The sequence below is a fragment of the Balaenoptera acutorostrata genome, chromosome 13 (assembly GCF_949987535.1).
Source record: "Balaenoptera acutorostrata chromosome 13, mBalAcu1.1, whole genome shotgun sequence".
In the NCBI taxonomy this organism is placed as follows: Eukaryota; Metazoa; Chordata; class Mammalia; order Artiodactyla; family Balaenopteridae; genus Balaenoptera; species Balaenoptera acutorostrata.
The window spans coordinates 69,552,822-69,571,700 of NC_080076.1; the positions used below are offsets into that span (position 1 = coordinate 69,552,822).

Consider the following 18,879-nt stretch of genomic DNA (forward strand, 5'->3'; position numbering starts at 1 on the left):
CTTGTAAACTACAGAAAAGAGTTTTCACTTTGTCCTGAAGGTAGTAAGGCACCTGCTGAAGGTTTTCAATGTAATCAGACAAAAGAAAAACAAACAAAACAGTTTAGTCTTTGCAGATCAACACAAGAATGAACTACCCATGCTAGTATCCAATTATTAGCTAATCTGTTCTGAACAGGGTTTAATTTTCAGTTCACACATAGGCTCTGGTCCCTGAGAGCTTTAGCTAAAAGCACAGGAACTGACAACACAGACTTGAAATATTGATGGACAGATTTGTACCCCTGGAGTGTCGATATGTAACATGTGATTTGTCCTTAAGCTGTCGGGTCACCCTGATTACTCTTCTTGAAGTGTTTCCTACCCACTGAGGCAGAGAAGGGTTTCCAAGGCAGGCAGCGGAGAGGGAAACAAAAGGTACCACTTTCTGCCTGTGATACCCAGGTTCCTGGACCACTTGGAGCCTCAATTTCCTCCTCAGTAAAATGGGGTCAATGAGGATGATTCCCACAGAGTGGTTGTGAGGAGGAAGTGGCTTGACACATTCTGAGAACTGATCATCAAAGGCTGCACTGGTGATGATGATGATGACGATGATGATGGGATACTGGAGCTGGTAGAGGTCCAGGTTTGCAGGGAAGGAGGGAAACTGAGGCCCAGAATGGGAAGTGGCTGGCTCAGGGTCACACAGGGAATCACTAGCAGAGCTGGAATCCCAGGGAAGTTCTCAAGAACCAATTCACATACTCTTTCGTCTGGGACTACGGTTCCCAAATTGTGAGCCGGGGCACCCTGGGGCACCACAGCAGCCTCCCAGGAAAGCTGCAAGATATTTTTAATTGTCAAGGTCATCCTAGCAATACTTGGCATCTCTCAAATGTCACATGAACTACTAGCTTGAGGTCATTCCCAGTTCCAGCATTAGAGCAAACCACATTCTTTTTGATGATGTCATATCTTTGTGACCCTGGGTTTTCGGTGGTTGCTGTGATAAAAAGCAAGGTCTGTGCCAAAATCAACGTAGAACGGGAAACGAGGGTGGCAGAGTCCAATCTGATTCCAAGGTTTCAGAAGCTGTGCAGAGCCCAACAGGCATATACATTTCGATAGTAAGTAACTGTTTATTTAAGACTGAAATAAAAATATTCTTCTTCTATCAACTTATGTGAATTATTTTTTCAAACTGCTACTAAGTAGTTAGGACATCCATGTTCATTAAGTTTGCACCTAAATACCTAATAAACAGAACGATGAGGGATTTCTTTTGGTGAAACAATGCTGGAACACGCAGGCTGCTGTGAACCCAGAAAGTTTAAGAACCTCTGCTCCATGAGAGGAGGCTCCAAGATTGTAGGGAAGGAGGCAGGCAGCTCTGAGCCTCCATCCAGGACTGAGGCATGAGGGAGGGAGGTTAATACCTTGCAAACAAGGCAAAGCAGGAACAGGAAACCTGATCTCTCAGCTGCTGCCAAGCCATTGTTTATTTAGAACCAGTGGTGTGAGTACATTGGAAACTGTGTCCTCCCAGTTCCCCAGCAAGACGGACTACTCACTCATTCCGTGAACACGTACCCAGTGTTTACTCTGTGTCAGACACTGTGCTGATGCAGTGATAAATAAGGTATAGTCTCTGTCTTCAAAGGTAGGAGAGGGAAGAGAGGAGGAAGGATGAGAGGCAGGAAGGAAGATGGCACTATTTTTATTTTTACAAATAAAGCTCTGTGAAACAGTTTCAGAGAGGTTAGGTAAGTGACCCAGAGTCACACAGCATCAAGATGTTAGACTCACTGCCAAGACAATGACCTATACCCCTGTGTGTGGGCATTCATGGTCTAATTTGAGAGCTCAAATGCTGGCATGCAAAATAATATATGGAGACAGGATTTGACACCACTTAAGAAGGGTATGAACAGTATGGTACTGGCACAAGGACTGAAATATCAATCGATGGAATAGAATTGAGAGTCCAGAAATAAACATCGATGGTCAATTTTTTTCTGAGAAAGGTGCCAAGAGAACTAAATGGGGGGAAATAGTCTTTTCAACAAAGGATGCTGGGGACAAATGGATATCTACATGCAGAAGACTAAAACAACTCAAAATGGATCACAGACCTAAATGTAAGACTCAAAATTATAAAACTCCTAGGAGAAAATATAGGAGTAAGTCTTCATGACCCTGGATTAGGCAGTGATTTCTGAGATATGATACCAAAAGCACAAGAGACAAAATTAAAAACAGACAAATTGGACTTCATCAAAATAAGAAATTTTATTCTGCAAATGATATTATCAAGAAAGATGGTGATGGATGTTAACCAGACATATTGTGGTGATCATTTCACAATGTATACAAATATTGAACCATTATGTTGTGCACCTGAAACTAATATAATGCTATATGTCAACGATACCTCAAAAAAAAAATGCAACAAAAAAATAAAGTGAAAGGATAATCCACAGAGGGAGGAAATTTGTTGCAAATCATATGTCTAATAAGGAATTTGTATCTAGAATATGTAAAAATGTTTAAAACTCAATGAGAAAAAGACAATCCAATTGAAAAATGAGCAAAAGATTTGAATAGGCATTTTCCCAAAGAACATATCCAAATGGCCAGTAAGAACGTGAAAAGATACTCAGCATTATTAGTCAGTAGGAAATTAGAAATCAAAACCATTAAGATGGCTGTAATCAAAGAGACAGACAATAAGAAGTACCAGTGAGGATGTGGAGAATTGGAACCCTCATACACTGCTGGTGGGAATGTAAAACGGCACAACCCTTTGTAAAGCAGTCTGGCATTTCCTCAGAATGTCAACCATAACCTTACGACATGACCCAGCAATTCCACTTATAGGAATCTACCTAACAGAAATGACAACATATATCCATCTCAAAACTTGGGCGTGAATGTTTATAGCAGCACTATTCACAGTAGCCAAATGATGGAAACAACTCACATGTCCCTCAGCTGATGAATGGATAAACAAAATGGGGTCTATCCATAGAATGGAATATTGTTTAATGATAAAAAGGAATGGGTTACACTAATGAACGAGTGAAATGGCATCTCCTACTGAATGTCCTTAACAATCATATAAAGTTAACACATTACCACCATTTTGACAATGGGGAAATTGAGGCATAAAGAGGCTAAAAGACGTACCCAAGGGCCTGAAGGTGAGACTTCTAGGAGTCAGCACTGACAAAGGTAAGTTGGCTAGGTGCTCGATTCTTAGAGGGTCCCAAACTCACGGGCCATTCATTCATTCTCATTCCCTCGTTTAATTTAATACTATTTATTGGGTTCTTTTGGAGCTGCTGCTGTGGTCTTGCTCATGTCTCCTTGGCTTGACCTTTCCAGGGCATTCCAGCCCAACTTCCAACTGCCAGCACGTGTGTCTTTTTGCTCAAGGGTTTCTTTGGGCACTGAGGCTTTCTCTGCCCATGAACATGGGGACGTGAAATTAACGAGCTCTCCTCCCCCACCCCCACCTTCACCCCACAATGCGGGAGTAGATGTACAAATACCTTAGCTCTCTTCTTCACCCAGTGCCACACTGTCTCCCAGAGGTCTCTGGCGGGGTTGGGCTCCAGTGGCCCATGGTGGTAACCCCACTGTGGTGTCCTCTCCATTGTGTCCGATTTCCCCACTCCTGTACAGGTGCTTCCTGGGATCACCCACGTGCACTGAAGTCCTTGTCTCAGGGCCTGTTTCTGGATGAGCTCAAACTCAGACGGGCACCTCCTCCGTGCCAGGCACTCGGTACCAACACAGGTTGGTGAGCAAACTGGTGAGGTTTGGTCCTCTTAGGGCACCCAGGCTCAGGAGCCAGCCAACAGGCAATGATGACACACGATGGTATATAGAAGTGCTGGTTCCTGATGTCCCATTGCCTTGGAACTAGCATCTTCTTCCTTCTCCTCTTCTCAGCCCAGAACCTGACATCCCACTGAACACCAAGATTCCCCATGGCAGCCCTACCTGTGCCTTTTGGCAACTTGACCAGGAGTAAGGCAGTAGTTACCCTGTCTGACAGGTGCTGTTGCAGAAACCAGGGCACTACCCAGGACCCAACTGGGCAGGGCGTGGGTGGGAAGTAGAGACAAGAGTTTTCCTCCCTCCATCCTGCTCGCACCTTCTGTTCCCCACACCCCAGCTCCAGCCTAAAGCAATTAAGTCATTTGCTGCTGGGACCTGGAGGTGGCAGTAACATATAATCACAAACATAAACAGTTTTATATGGTAATTATGAATTCTGCCTATTTTTTTTTATCAGTGCAACCCAGACCGAAGATTATTTTCTGCTTGATATAATTCTAATTTTGATCCATCCTCCCCTCACCTCCACCCAACTTCAGAAGGATTAAGATGGGGCTACAGCTGATAATTTGGCATATGACAGAATCAAGGCCTCTGTTTGCAGGTCTTGTACTACATTGGATTGGACCATAGTGGATTTGCTGCAGACACTCCATCCTGCATTGGGTTAAATATCCAAACGGTAACACCCACCATTCCATGGCTGGGCCCAACCTACACAGCCGTCACGTCTTGTCTGGGTTTCAGCAATATTTTCTCCACTGGTCTCCTGGACTCCAGCATCATTCCTTTGGCTGAGACCAAATTATTCTTTTCAAAACCATGAATCTTTCTGCCTAACTGCTCTTCTCCAGGTGTCCAATGTCTTGCTAAGTGGCACCACTGACATCCCAAGGCATCAGCTAAAATCCCAGGAGTCTTTGTGTATTCCAAACTCGGTCTCATCCCTTCTACTTCCCAAATATCCCCTCCCACAAATATCCACAGTTCTCCATCTACTCCGCTATAACCTGGTTCCAAGTCATCTTCTCTCACCTGGGTAGCTGAAGCCGCTTCCCCACTGGCTGCCCAGCTTCCTTTTTGGTCTGCCCTCTTCTCTCCCTTCCTCCGCCCCCCACTCATAATCTGCTCTTCACGCAGCAGCCAGAGTGAACTTTGAAGACATAAATCAAGTCATGCAATGCCCTTTCATTGCACTTAGGAAAAAATATCCAAACTCCTTGCTAGGAGCCTGCATGCCTGGCCTCTGCCTCCGTCCCCACCTCTCATCCTGTACCAGTCTCACCTTCACACGCTGTGCTCCAGGCATGCGAGCCTCGCTTCTATTTCTCAGGCAAGATAAGCCCCTTTCAGCCTAGGGTCTTTGCCTTTGCTGCTCCCCGCCTCCAGCACTGTTCCCACCTGTCTTGGCAGAGGAAGCATCTACTTCTCATTTATGTCTTAGCCAGACTTAGTCAGACTTTCTTTGACCACCCTCGCCCAAGCAAAGTCTTCCCCTGCTCATCCCACCGCAGCATTCTGTTTTAGTTTCTTCCTAGTCCGTATCTAAAATGATTGTATGCGTATATGTATTTACTTGGTTGCTACCTGTGTCCTCCTGCTGAAATGTACACCCCACGAGGGCAGGGATTTTGTCTGATTTGCTCATTACTCTATCTCCAGGGTCTCATGGAGGACCTGGCACATAGTAGGTGTGCAATAAGCAACTGCCAAGTGAGCAAAAGTAGAGCACCCTTCGTGGTTCCCTGGAAGGCCTTTCAGGAGAGGCTGCCAGACCGCCTCTATCCTACAACTACAATTATATATTTATGGGGTAATCAGCAATTGAAAAGTTCCCCGTAGTAGTAACTGGAGCTTAACATACAAATAAACTGAACAGCATTAAGGACGTTTTGTGGCCACTGGGGTGGATCAAGTGAGCTAATCGCCCAACTCCCAGCAATTAAGTCAATTAACCAGTTAGACATATGCTGAGCCATTTCCCAGCTCGAGTTTCCTGGGGGCATCTGTGAAATTTGTGCAACTTATTTATGGTGTAAGCTTCTGGTGGTCGTTCCTGACTGGGATGACTGGGGAAGCGAGAGAGAGAGGTGGCTGGTTAAATAAGAAAAAAGTCAAGGCTGCATCGAACATGTGATAAGCTGTGTGTTTCCCTCCAAAGGCACTTTTCACTCCCTCCTTTCCTGTCTGTAGAAAGGATGGGGGATGCAGCTATTTCTTGCCTTGAGTGACTCACCATGTTCAGTGCTGTTTTAACACCTGGTGAGTCACTGAGGGAAGGAGAAAGAGAGGAGAGAAGTGAATGCAGGGTAACCTGTTGGGACACAGACTCAGTCCTGGGTTCAAATCCTGACTCCCCCCTCAGTAGCTGAGCCTCTGTGTCCTCATCTGGGAAGTGGGGAAGTACAGAGCCTGTCTCACAGGGTTGTGGTGGGGATAAAAGAAGACGAACAGTGTAAAGTCTTTAAAGCAGAGCTGGACTCAGGGAAAGTGCTACCTCAATGCTAGTACTGATCGCTATCATCACTGAAAGGCTAAAGGGCGGGAGATTGAAAGAGTGTGGATAAAGGATGATCTCCGACCCTGACAACACACCTGGCTGGAATCCCAGCTCTTCCTGGTGTTGCATTGCTTTATGCGATGAACTTTGCCTCTCTGAGCCTCAGTGTGCTCATCTGAGAAATGGGACTAATAATGCCAGGAGGGGTTTCAAGATCAAGCGGCTCTGACCCTTGAAAGGCGCTGGCCGGGTCCTCCTCACCCCACCGGATTCTTCCTTGCATTTGCAGAAGAAGAAATGGAAAGGACTTGCCCCAGGTCACGGAGCAAGTTCAGAGATGGAGCCCAGGTCTCTGATTCTGCTTTCAGAGCTGCTTCCACGTTGCCTTGCTTAGGCACTTTACACTCATGTAAAACAAAGCCGTCCTTTCAAGGAGAGAGATGCTCCCAGAGATAATTAGCATGTATCGATCTGCTGTTTTCCCTTTTCCCCGAGCACTACACAAAGCCTTTCACCGATATTGTATAATTTAAACCTTACAAAGAAATTCTGTGAAGTGTATTTTATGGACAAAGAAGGGACTCAGAAAGGGCAGGTAACTCGCCCTAGATAACACAGCCAGGAAGTGAACACAGGCAGAACCAGGTTCTGCCTGAGTCCGATGCTCTTACCCACTGTGCCCTCCTGCCCATGGCGTGCGTGCTGCAGTTTTCTCCATGTGGAGCTCCAGTTTGCAAGGAAATGAAAGCATCCCAATTTCAAGATTAATCAATGGTTTTTGGAGAGGGGCCCTTACTCCCCTCCCCCCCGCCCCAGCCCCAGCTGTCAGCTTCCTCCTCTCCTTCTCTCACTCCCACCCCCAGGCTCCCAGAAGGCAGCGGGTCCTTGGCTGAGGGTGGAAAGCAGCCAGATGGATCGGGCTCCTGAGACGGAGACTGAACCTCCACATCAGAGACCGTCCCCACCCTCTACGTCCAGGGAGCCATGCTGGACCTGCCAATATCCTGGGCCTCCAGGCTCAGCTCAGCCACATCCCTGCGTGGGAGTTTGGAAAGCACTGGAAGCAGACATCGCCTCACCTAAGACATATCTCTGATCTTCTGTAGCCAGGGCAGCAGGGTTGCCCGAGACTCTTTCTTCCTGGCAACAGTCCACACCAGCCAGTGCCAGAAAGAGGGAGGAACAAATCCCCAGCTGAGAGCATTTCTCAGGTTCCAGCAAGGGCTGAGGCACCGGTTGCTGGCTACTGGCTCACTTTGACAGTGTGGTAAGATGGAGGGGCATTTTTCCTACCTCCTCCTTCTACCTGGATAGAGCTTTACAGTTTGCAAAATTTATTATTATTGGGACGCAATACAGTTTATTCACTATGGTCATAACAACAATTACATTTATGCCTTTTTTCAACCCATGTGTCCACGTCTATACATCTACTGCTTTATCTACTTATCCTTATTCAGGTTCTCAGTCTCTGGCTTATAAATTAACAGGCAGGAAAACAAACAGTCATGTGCTAATAGAGAGGAGGACAAAAGGGCAGTGGTTATTAAACTTCGGTGTGTGCAAGAATTACCTGGGAACTTTATTAAAAATGTAGAGTGCTGGTGCCAACACCAGAGCTTTCAACGCAGTAGGTTTAGGTCAAGGCTTGGGAATCTAGATGTTAAAAATGCTACTGAACTGTACGCTTTGTCCTGGTTAATTTTATGGTATGTAAATTCCACCACAATTTAAAAAAAAATCACCCCAGTGAGTCACATGCCACAGACTAGAACAGTAGGCAAGGCTTCCTGTGAAAGATGCTCTCTGAATCTCCATGGAGATTTCCAGGTGGGCAAGGCAGGGAAGGGCATTCCAGGCAGAGGGCACAGCACAGGGAAAGTTTGGAGCAAGAGACAATATGGGAATGTGGAAAACTATGAGGCTTGACGGGTGGGGGTGGGGAGGCGTAGGGGCCAGGACCCAGGCGGCCTCACCGGCCAGGCTGAGTTGTTGAGTGTTACCCTGATGGCCCTGCGTGTCCTTGAAGTGTGTTTGATAAGGTTGTGCTTAGAAACGATCACAGGCTGACCCACAGGGACTTGATCAGGCGGGCAGACACACAAGGCATAGTAACTAATTCTAGTGAAAGAAAAAGTCTCAAGTTAAATAATGCAGAAATCCATAGAGTCAAAGGAGACCACTTCCCTAAACCACCCTGTTTTAGGCCTACATATACATAATTAAATTAGCTATATACGTTAGACCATGATATATGTGCTCTCTAGGAATTACTTTTCTCTCTTAATTCAAAACAAACGTTCCTGCAATACTGCACCTGTTAAACTGTCTCTTTCTTTTTAATGGCTGCATTGTATTCTATTAGATGGATATATTCAGTTGAAATTGTAGATATACCACCATTTTTGACTTAGAAAAATAGCCATTTTGGTTTACTGAACCATTCCCTTCTTGATGGGTGATTAGGTTTTTTTCCCCAATATTCTTCCCTGCTATACTTAACAACGTTGCAATGGCCGTCAATGAGGATAAGCCTCTAAGCATCTGTGCAAGTATTGCTCTAAGGTAGATTTCTAAAATGGAATTGCTGCGTCAAAGAGTGGACAATATTTAAAATTTTGGTGGGTGCTGCTAAGTGTTCTCTAAGAAAAAAAAGTCATCCATTTATACTCCCAGTGAGAGGAAACTGATACAGGGAGACTGTGTCAAAAACGTTATCTCTCAACATTCATACAAAGATACTGCATAATAAATGACCACAAAATCTCAAGGCATACAAACAAAAGTAAGAATTTACTCTTGGGCTCTATAAAGATTATACCCACGGTGTTCAAAAGTGTGTATTTTGTAACATCCTCACGAGCAGTGTATGTTATCATTAAAGAAAAATATGCTGATTGGACCATTTAAAACTGTTCTTGTAAATTGTATTTCTTTTACCGTGAGTGAAGTTTAGCTTGTGTTATGTGCTTATTTGGTCATTGCTATGCCTTCTTTGATTGATTTCACAGTTATATACTTGCTTCATTCTTTTTCCTATTTACTTTTGTTCTTTGTTTTCTTAATAATATCCAAGAATTCTTTATATAATGTGTCTATTAACCCTTTGCCCAGTGTATATGAAGCAAGTAATTTTTCCCAGTGTTTTTTATGTCTTTTAATTTTTGAAACTAAATATTTTCATTTATATGGAGTTTAATCAATCTGTGTTTTCTCTTATTTTGTTTCTCATTATTTTGTTTTTATACTTAAAAACATTCTCCCTGCTTGAGGTCACAAATTGCTAACCAGCATTTTTATTTGGGGGTCATAGAGTTTTATGTTTTACTGTTAACTCCAGTCCATCAGGAATTGATTTTGCTGAATGGCTGGGAAGCAACAGTTTAACTCTAATTTTGTCCTTCTGTGGTCAAACAATTGTACCAGTGTTGTTTGTGGGATAATCTTTTCCCAACTGAGTTGAAAAGCTACCTGTAGTACATGCAGATTTATGCATGTACACTGACCTGTTTTTTAAATTAATAAGCAGAAATGCCTCTAACCTTTCCCTAGATTGCATTTCCTGGTCTCAACTCTGCTTCTGAGAAAGGCCTTCCCCCTGTTTTCACTCATTCATTCATCCCTCTGGGCATACACTCTTTCATTCACTCATTCACTTTTACTCTTTCACATGAGTTCTAAATGGGTGTGTGGGTCCTAGGATTAATGATACACAAGCAGCTCAGGTGTGTTTTCCAAACCAGGCACTGGGCTCTGCAGGTCACCTGCTCCAGTTTACTGACTTCTCCCAATAACCCTGTGAAGTAGGCACTGTTTTTAGCCCCACGTTACAGATGAGGAAACTGAGGCTCAGAGAGGCTAATTAACTTGCCCCAAGTCCCCTAGGTAGTAAGCTCCAGAGAAGACATTCAAATCCAGGTCAGCCTAATGCCGGTTTTAACTCTAACTTTGCTGCTTTCCTTGTATAACGATGGCTCACACTCATCATGCATCTACTCTGTGCTGGAAATTGTGCTAGGTAGTGGGAATCCCCAGGTGGCCCGACTCTGTCCCTGCCCAGGGGAGATGGCAGTGTGGTGGCGGAGGCAGGTCACTGAACAGAGGATTATAATCCAGTATGACGAAGGCTAAAATACGCTGGTAAAGAACAAATCCTGGTGAGGGTTTTCCTGGCAAAGCAAAGGCTTCCAGCCTCTGGAAAGATGACTTTGCTGTCAGCCTGGGAGATTAAAAAGCACATATACAGGTAAGACCTGAAGGTCCAGAGCCAGGATTTTCTAGCCCTATCTCCCATCCATTTGCACTCTGGATGCAGCTACCGCGCCGGGGATGAAGGACTCTGGGCAGCCTGCATGGGAAAGAGTACAGGCAATGAGAAAAGAAGCAAAAAAAAAAAAAAGAAAAAAAATCAACACCCTTCAAATCGGCCTTCTGGGCCCCATAGCTTCTGAAAACCTCACCATCTGTCCACATAAGCATGTTCCAAAGTTTTAAGTACCTCTTTTCATGAAGTCCGTTAAAGTTAACCTGGCTTCATAATATATGGGGGAAATCTGCTATAAATAGAGGTAAATAGAGATTGTAAAGATAAATAACAATACCAGCATGTGAGGACCGATAATGTACTCTATTTATGGCCCGACTCTAAAAAGGGATGTCCAGAGACGCTGCGTCTTCAATGACTTACTTTTGCCGAGGCAGCCTGTGTTCCCTGTTAGGGTGCTAAAGATTCAGTGACACAAAAAGCTTACAGATAATTAAATATTGATTTTTGTTTTCTAATCCTATATAAAAATTGTCCTGGGTCTCCCAATGGTGGTCTTATCTCACCAGGACATGGAAGGAGGGGAGGTGTCTGCTAACCCTCTTTGCACCCCTGCTGTGTAGTATTGGGGCGTTTCTTCAGTGAGGGTGGGGGGTGTCCAGGGCACATGACCTCTGCAGCCACACAAGACCCTGTGCTCAGAAGGGCCCTACACTTGGCTTTATGCTTGTCTTGTACCCTCTTAAAATTCTTAATAATTTTTGCCCAAGGTGTCCTGCCTTTTCATTTTGTACCAGCCTCGCAATTGTGCAGTTTGTCCTTGGGGGCTGGTCCGACTAAGAGATTGGAGCATCCGGTTCTGGACCCTCAGCTACCCCGCTGCTGCCCAGCATTCTCCCTTCTTTCCTGCTCTGAATTTCGCCAGCCGTGCCAGAATCTTCAAATCTGGGAAGAGGGCCAGAGAGAAGTTGGTGATGAGAACAGTTTTCTCCCACCCTCTGCTCCCTTCTCTCTCTCTTTCTTTAAAAAATAGAAAAAAAAACCACCCCACTTCATTGTCATTTTGCGTCTGGAGTGCGGCAAGGGACATCTGGCAATGTGGTGGAGTTGCTGGCTAGCTGGGGGTGGGTAGCGTCCACAGGCAGGCCAGGCCTTGGGCTCTGACAGCAGACAGTGTCTGAGGCGATAAAGAGTCAGTTTCGGAGAGGTGGGTGCTGAGCCACATCTTGCCATGTGTTTGTTGTGTGACCTTGGGCAAGTACATACAACCCTTCTATGCCTCAGTTTTCTCATCTGCAAAATAGAGATATTAATTCCAGCCCCATTGCCTGCCTCCCCTCTCCCAGCAAGACTGCTGGGGAGAATTTAAGTTTAAGAATAATAATAATAATAACACTAAGAATAATAGCTAATGCTTACCTATTGCTTATATGTATCAGGCTCTTTATATAAGTTCATAGAAGCTAACGTATGCTTGCCAAAGACTTTGCATATTCTCATTCATTTAAACCTCACAATAACCTCATGAGGGAGGTCCTATCATAAACATCCCCATTTTACAGATGGGGAAATTAAGCACAGAGAGGCTAAGCGACTCAGCCAAGGTTGCACAGCTAGTACATAGCAGAGCAGAAGTTTGAACTGTGCATTCTGACTGCTGAGCCCTGGCTCCTAACCTCCGCACAGGACCATGTGCAGAGGTTCTTTTGATGCCTCCCTCCTACAGGAAGTGAAAATTAGAGGTCTGCAGGCCAAAATTGGCCCACAGAGCATTTTTGATTGGTATTTCCACACGGTGTCAGCCTGCACTGCGTTTGAAATTGGAATCAGTTGCCAATATCGAAAAATAATTTCAAGATTTCTACATTAAAGTATAGATTTCCAGCATCTGGTAGATGCTCTGGTAAAGATGGGTTCCTGTACCTACATGGCAAAGATCCCCCATCTGCTACAGTCCCTACCACTCCCTATTGTCTTCCTGACACTGACATTCAGAGTCTATTTCCCCATTGTTTTACTGCATCTACCCATTGCCCTCACATACATAACCTGCCTAGACCCTGGGGAAGCTTAGCTTTTATCCCTTCCCTGGGGTGGCAAGGATCTGCTTATGGAGACAGAAATCTTCCTCCCTGTGGCTTTCTAGGCAGGGTCCCCTCTCTGGATAGCACCATATGTGGAAGGAACAATTAATTTTATGGGAAGGGGATGGAACAACGGAATCTAGAGGTGAGTTAGCCCCTGAAATGAACTTAGAGTCTGAAGCTCCTTTAAGCTTTGGGTTTCCACGGTCCTCAGTTTAGAGAATTCCAAGAAGCTATGATTGAAGAATATCAAATTTGAAAACAAATTTATAATTACAAAATTCTGAGATTTTATGATCCAAGTAGTTTATAATTAGAAGACCCCCCCAAATTCCAGTATTTCATGCCTCCAAAATTCAAACTATTGCAAAGATTCTCTGATCCTAAAATCTCATGATTCAAGTTTACTCACTTACTAGAAAATGGGATACAGTAGTCCCTTCTTATCTGTGGTTTTGCTTTCCCCAGTTTCAGTTACCCATGGTCAACCACAGTCTGAAAACATTAAATGGGAGGTTTCAGAAATAAACAATTCATAAGTTTTAAATTGTGTGCCGTTTTGAGTAGTGTGACGAAATCTTTCTACATCTTGCTCTGTCCCGCCTGGATGTGACTCATCTCTTTGTCCAGCGTATCTATGCTGTATACGCTACCTGCCCTGGCTTTTAGTATAGGAAAAACGTAGTATATGTACAGTTCGGTACTATCTGTGGTTTCAGACGTGCGCTGGCTGTCTCAGGGCACGTCCCCCACAGGTAATGGGAGACCATCCTGCTAAGAAGGAAGAGCACTAGAATGCCATGGCTCCCTAGTGCTAAGATCTCATGATTCTGTGACTCAGTAATGATCTGCTCTGCCAAATCAGAGAGAAGCTAATCATCAGTTACCTGAACAATAGTTGACAAGTGAGGCAGTCTGGTTGTCGTCCTGTTACAAGGCGGGGTTGGGATTTTCCTTCCACCATTTAATCTGATGTGACTATTCCTTCATTTTCCTAATGAGATCAGTGCCACCAGGAAGGAGATGTGGAAGTCGGTATCTCACTTTAAACAAAGCCAATATGTAAATATCCTGAGTTAAGAAATGAGATTTAGGGATTGTGTATTCTTTAGCCTTACACACATCAAAGCCTTATAAGCATCCTCTCATCAGGCTGTATTTAATGAAAGAGAACCCGTGTTGAATGTAATTCAAGTCTGATTAGATTAAAGGCAGTTTGACCTCAGGACGAAGAATGTGGAAGGAATGATTTTGGGCATGAGAGGATTTGGTCTCCTTCCGCTGGAAGGGGGATGCTTATTAGCATGACATTGGAAATGTCATGGTATCCATGGGTCAGACCAATGGGAGATAGGTTTTCAGTTCAGTCTTAAGCTGGAGGTGACTCTTCCCAACACCTTTAGACCTGGCATGGATGGACCACAGAAGCAGCTGACTAGAGACAGAGTGCTAGGCTGAAGATAGAGAAAGTGACAGAGCCAAAGTAAGAGTAAAAGTACCCCTTAGGGTACCGAGGGGCAGACATTTTGCACAATGCATTGGAGGGAACAAATCTTATTGGCTCTGTCATTACAAATATCTCAGTACTTGGTGCCAAATTTTGGCAGTCACATCCATAAATAGGGAAGTTTCTCTGCAAATAAAAAAGGGGAGTCTGACACCAGGATGCCACAGCCAGCACATGAGTCAAAATCGGAGGGAGGTCCTCACTATCAACACTATTGACATTTGGGGCCTCATAATTCTTCGTTGTAGACTGTCCTGTACATTGTAGGATGGTGAGCAATATCCCTGCATCCCCAGTCTCTAGCCACTAGATGCTAATAGCACTCCACCCCCAATTTTGACAATCGAAAATGTCCTCAGACGTTGCCACACGCGGAACTTGGAGAAAAGAATCCAGGTTACCCAAAAGAGAGCCTGTGACTTTTAGCCACGTCCAGATAAGGATTTCCATCAATGCCCTAACGTGGACATAATTAGCAATTCGTATCAGAATTCTACGTGTGCCACTTGGAGTTTGTTGTGTGTAATTATGCTGAAATTATCAGTAGAGTTCTCCTTCCAGGGAGGGGGTTCAGTCATTCTCAAAGAAGTCTTTGTGGTGACTTATTAGGTCTCAGTTAAAGAATTCCCCTAGGTATTACAGTGGATCGAAGTATGCAAGGTGGGTTCTTCTGGACAAAAACAAATATAAAGCTACCCTTATGGGAGATTGCATTAACTGGATGAATTTCTCTTTGAAGAATCTACATAGCAATAGAGAATTCCTGATATATAATGAACACTCTATAAACATGAGATAAATTAACAAATAATTCTTATGGGTCATGTCTCAGAGTTGGGACTTACCCTCCAGGGCCAGGTTCCAATTTATCTTCCAGTTCTGAGCCGTGAATAGTACTGTCCTGAAGCATGCTGTTAAGAAAGATTCTGAGGGAGTGTCCATGCTCAGGAGAAATGTGATTGACAGAGAGGATGTCTGCTGTGAGTAGGGTAGAGGCTCTGACAGCCTAAGGCCCAGGAGTTCACCCCCCTCCAGGCAGTATCCTGATCAAACTGATGGTAAGAAAGGTCATTTGGGCTACCAAGTGGAGGCTGGATTTAGGAAGGGCAACATCCAAAGTTAGAAACACAAGCCATACCAGGTATTCTAGCAGAAAGAATTTAGTATAGGGAATCAGTTGATCTGGTGTTGACAAACTGGAAAGGCAGAAAGGGGACACTGACAAACGCAGAGGCAGTGATTGCAGGAAGCAGCTATCAATCACCCTGGGCTCAGGGAGAGAGCAGAGAAGTTGGGGGAAAAAAAACAAACAAAAAACTTTGGAGTAGGGACCAGAACTCTGCTCTTGGGAGGGGAGCATGCAGAGCTTGGGCACAGACTTCTGAAGAAGAGCTGCTGAGGTGATGTGAAGAGGCTGGTTATCATTGTGAGGAAGACTTGCACTGGAACCAGCCGTCACTGCTGGGATTAGGAACCACTGCTGCCGTGATGCTGACAAAAACTGTCGGCAAACAGGGACAAGCGCATCCTTTTCCTGCCAGCCGCCGCAAGTCTCCCATTAGCACCCGCTATGGGCAGAGGCTAACATAGGTCCAGCGGGCAAAGCAGAAGTGCAGTGTGCAGCACCCCAGCCCTGGCGCTAGAAGGCAGAGGCTAGAAGGGCAGGTAGTTTAATAGCTGGTACAACTGGGGAGGCTCAGAGAGATGAACCAGGTCACCAAGTGACTAGTCCAGAGCTGGAAGAGGGCCCTCCTGCCTTCTAACTCTGGCCCCCTGTTTCTGGGCTCCCAATTACATACAGATTTGCAAGATCCTGGTGGACAGGGGTGATGGTTTTCAAGTTACATCCCTCCTAAAAGAAGACTTCCCTTTCTGTTACATCTCAGGGCTCATAGAGAGGTAAAGTTGTTCCTCTAACACACTGGGCAAAACTCCTTGTGCACAAGCTGTATTCTCTTCCGGAACCTGCACGCACATTATGCAGAAACATTAAATATTTTACCCAGGGGGGAAAAAAAAGTAGAGAGAGATTTCTTGCAAAGTGAATTTTCATCTCCTCTTTAGGGCTTCATCTGCGGTGAATCCTACACACCCTTTTGTGAAGGCAAAGCTAGTGAAAACCCTGAGAATAAAAGTGGGGCTTGATTTTATGCTAATATATGTAAAGAATGTGACTATACAGTCATAGGTAACACAATGAACTTAACTTTTTTTTCTCCCTTTTTTATTGAATTATAATGACTAGTTTCCATAGCAATTACTGCATCACCTTGTACATTACCAGGAAGATCTACTGCACTTTTTCCCAGTCATCCTTGTAAACATTTCTACTTTTTTTTTTACGATGTTCTAGGGGAAAACACAAGCCCTTTCGGCTCGGCAGCAATTGGAGAGCATATTTCAGGAGATTAATAAAGCCGACCAGAGTGTTCTTATTTTCTAAGTTCGGTGGTTGGTTTTCCATCTTCGCCTTCACCAGCTACTTGTCAGCCAGACAAAGAGGGAAGGAGGGGGGCAGGAGAGAGCAGAGGTGATGGGAGATGAAAAGGAAGGCACACGAGTTACCAGGGAGGGCAGGTGGAACTCGGAAGGAGCCGGCCTCAAGATCCCATGTTTGTGTCTTTGATGATTCTGGGAATTTGAGAGCAGTTCCCTTGGACGCACCCCTCTTTTCACACGGGGCTTGGAGGAGAATGGGGGATGTTTCTAAGCTCACAGGAGATCAGGCATGGGAGATACACAGAGATGCCTCTTGGGTAACTTTGAAACTGTGTGTCTGAGATCTCCAGTTGCTTCCGGAGCTTCCCAGGGGAGATGGGAATCAAGACACCCCTCCATTCAAAACCCCCACGTCCACCGGCAGCTTCCTGTTAGGCTTTTCATCTTGGCCTCTCACATTATGTTTCACTTCCAGAAAGGCCTCTGCAGCTGGCGGCTATTTGTGGACACCTCCAGTTGAGAGGTGAAGGAGGTGCAGCCTCTGCTGTGAGTGAGTCAGGGGTATCACAGGGGCTGGCCCAGCTGTGGGCTGCGCGGCTGGGCCCATTGCTCCCTGTGGACGGTTAGTAGCAGAGGCCGCTGTCATGGGCTCTGGTAGACAAGAAGACCCCATGCTGGGCTGTGGGACCCCCATACGTGGTGGGGATTCTGAGCTCCCAATCCAAGAGAGGGGGCAGCGGCCACATCCTGAGCCCTCAGTACCTTTATTTCATTTGATAACGGGCCTGCTATTTGTGCACCAGCCCAGTGTCCCTGGAGGGATCGGCGGAGAGAGCGATGCCCAGGTGTCGTGAGAGGGCCTAGTGCTTGGGAGCTCAGGCCCTGGAGTCCGGTAGCCTGGGTTCCAGTCTCCTGGCCGTGCCTCCCTCACAATGTGTCCGGGATCTAGTGATTTCCCTTGCTCTGCCTCAGTTTCCTCATCTATAAAATGGGGCTAATGGCAGAACCCACCTATGAGTTGTTTGTGAGGATTAAAGGCGTGAGGATTAAAGGCGAGATGCTGAGTAAGTGCTTACACCTAGAAGTTGCCTTGTTGTTCCCCATGGGTACAGATACCCACCTGTGCCCATGGTGTGACCTTGAATGAGTTCATTAACATCTCAGAGCCCTGACTTTCCAGATGTAAAATGCAAAATGTCTGCTGGGTGGTCTCAAAGGTTCCTCTTAGCTGTGAAATTCAAGGGCTTTTGGATTCTAACAGGATAGCTGGAGGGAGGAAAGGAGGAAGGGGGGAGGGAGGGAGGGAGAGAGAGAAAGAGAGAGAGAGAGGGAGGGAGAGAATGAATGTGTAAGAGCAGGTGCCTTAAGCAGAAGGGAAAATTCCCTAAGTGACAAGAAGCTCTGAGTTCACCAAAATGCTTAACCAAGATAAGAAGGATGTAACTGATGTTGGAAAGATTGTTATGAGATTAATAAAAGTGATTAAGGGATTAAGACTTCTCAGAAAAGATAGTGAAGGGACCACCAATGGGAAAATCCTCCCTCACCCTCTGTACTCAGGCTCTCCTTGATTTTAAGTCCTCAGTCGTGCTGACATCTAACAAAATGGTCTCAGCAGATGCTCAAATAGAATCCTGGCTTAAGCTCATCTTAGCTATTGGAGAAGGTCCCCTGTGTCATATTTATATATCTATTTATACACACACACATATTTATACATACATATATAGTCAAATGACATTTTCTTTCTGGGAATGCCCAGAGGAGTTTAAGGAATGCCTTGAGGGCCTGAGTTTTGGGTCGGGATTAATCAGTGAGGCTGGCTTACTGAGCTTGGAGAAAGCTGCGTCCTGGATGTGAATCAGGCATCGTAAGGAAGTCAGGGTGTGTTGGGGGGCGCGGGGAGGCTGTCTAGTAACTGAATGATCCTGATGATCTCAACCTGCTCGCTGAGCCTCAGCTTTCCCACCTGTGCACTGGGGACAAGGACGCTCTCTGTGATGGGGCTGAGAGACGCAATGAGTGGGAAAACACTTTGCAAAGGAATTGCTGGGATTCCCATGCAAAGTGCTTTCCAACACCCCTTCACTGGAAGATTCTAGGCTGCTCTGTGATTCTAGAATAACAAACAGGAGCCTGAACTGGCCACTCCTCTTTCAGCAATGGGCTCTGAGGGAGACATGTGATCAGCCCCAGGGCTTTGAAGCCTGTCGCTTACCCGGCTGCTCCTCAGGCGAGCTTGGCCTCCGGGGCATGTGGG

At 45.4% G+C, this 18,879-nt stretch overlaps 1 long non-coding RNA gene across 5 annotated transcripts in view; it reads left to right on the top strand.

The window, feature by feature from the left end:
• The window catches only part of LOC130704626 (uncharacterized), a 298,014-nt gene that overhangs the window by 227,766 nt on the left and 51,369 nt on the right, over window positions 1-18,879 (top strand). The gene's annotated exons all lie outside the window — the stretch shown is intronic.